The sequence below is a fragment of the Cynara cardunculus genome, assembly GCF_001531365.2.
Source record: "Cynara cardunculus var. scolymus isolate 2C chromosome LG 6, CcrdV1, whole genome shotgun sequence".
Taxonomy (NCBI): Eukaryota; Viridiplantae; Streptophyta; class Magnoliopsida; order Asterales; family Asteraceae; genus Cynara; species Cynara cardunculus.
Window position 1 is genome coordinate 20,497,000 of NC_037533.1, and position 2,304 is coordinate 20,499,303.

Below are 2,304 nucleotides of genomic sequence, written 5' to 3' on the forward strand. Positions count from 1 at the left end.
CTATATATATATATATATATATATATATATATATATATATATAATGAGTTAAATCATGTGAGAATAAAAAAATTGGAAACCGTGACAAACGATCTTAATTATTAATCAATAATTTAATCTACGGCTATAAAAGTTAATGATGTTTTTTGTAATATTTTTGAAACTTGAAATAATGACAAGTTGAAGGAGGCATTCTAGGCATTTGACATCTAATCCATAGTTAGCAATGACGACTATCAAAATTATATTAATTACAGGAAAAGTTTAAATTAAAAATACATTATTACAATAAACATTTTAATCGAAAATTTCATATAAAAACAAATGTTTTATCTTCTTTAATTTTACACAGGTGTCAATTTTTTTTAATAATTGCAATTTTTTACATAAAAAATAAAAATGATTTAGCTCGTATGTTATTTCACCTTGTGAAACAACACTTTAGTATTTCACATCATATTTCACCTTTTTTTTGTTTCTTTTCACATAATAAAACAACATATTGTTTCATCATGTGAAACAACACTACATTGTACACCATGTGAAACAACACTACATTGATCACCATGTGAAACAACACTACATTGTTTCACCATGTCCATGTGAAACATTTTGTTGTCTCACATCCAACTTTTGTTTAGTTTTATTTTTAAATTGTGAAACAATAATTTATTGTTTAACATTGATGAATTATGTTGTTTTACGATATGAAAGTAGACTTTATTGTTTCACTTTCACATCACATCACATCAACTTTGTTTTGTTTTTGCATCGTCAAACAACATTATTTTATTTCACTTTAGCGATATTGTATTATTTCATTATGTGTAATAAAACTTTGGTGTTTAATGGTGATGTTTAAATTACATTGTTTTTTTTTTTTTTTGTGTATTTATCATATTTTATTTTTTCTCATGTCATGTTTTTATTATTTAAAGTAGTCAAATATATTTTCTAAAAATGTAAGTTTTGTATACGTTAATAGCAAATAATGTATATGTAAGAAAGTAAACGAGTGAAAATTAAATTATAACACTCTAAACTAATGAAATATAAAAGATTATTATTAATTAATGAAAATTAAGATATATTATTAGTACATATAAATTACACCGTTTAAGATTGAATTAAAACATAATAATAATTTATTTTGATACAGTTACAACTAATCTTGTTCTCCTCGCTGCCATAATTAGGAACGTCAACGACTATCATTGCCTCCCTATGCTCTCTCGGCAACCCCATGTTGCCTCTGCCATCAAAGGCCGCTACCTCATCCTTGATTCTATCGTCAACACCCGCTGGCCCACACCCTTGATGTTGTCGCAAACGTCTATCGGTCCATCATAGATTTTTATTGGTTTACTTACAAAAATATTATCTAATTTATTTATGTTTATCCTGCCAAAGATGTGTGTTTCCATTAAGCATGTTGATTTTTATTTTTTATATGTTATCCATAAAACAGACATCAATCATATGTGATCTTGGTCCGATATAATATACGTGTAACCTCAATTGATGTTTTTGTAGTTAAAGTGCATATTAATTAATAACAAAATTAAGAGGGGCCCCGAGGGAGTATAGTAGCCACACCTGCTAATCTTTTCTTGTCACTAGTATAAGGTTTCATGATTTTAGTTTTAGACGTATTATGATGTTTCGTTATATGCCACACAATTAAGTTGATTTTTATCTGATTCAATGATATATGATAGTAGACTTGAATCCTATAGATGTACATAATTGAGACTGTGGTTTAGAAAGTGCAATAAATGACACTCTATGTTCTGATGCTAGTATCATTGTGTCTGTGAAAAATATATATATATTTTTTAATTTTGAAACAATGTGATGCTAAAAGTTATCTAATTTTTACTTATTTACATTACCTATCAATGATCATTATTTGAAAAAATAAATATTATTACTAAAATCCCTCGTGATTGAGATTAAATCCTTTCTTTTAATACAATTAATTTCTAAAACTTGAATGTTTTTATAGTTTCAGAAATGATTTTTAAAATCCAATGACCAAATTTAAAATATATCCGTTGTTTATTGCAAATTATTTGTTTTAGTTGTTTATTGCAAATTATTTGTTTTAGTAGAAAGCTTACTTATATATATATATATATATATATATATATTGTACGTTTTAAACGCAATACATTACATTTGTACAACCAATACAACTCAATCAATATATTGAGATATATATGAAAATGATGAAAGTTCATTTATTATTATTATTATTATATATAAAATGAATGTAGTCAATTTGATTACTAACATGAAAAGCCT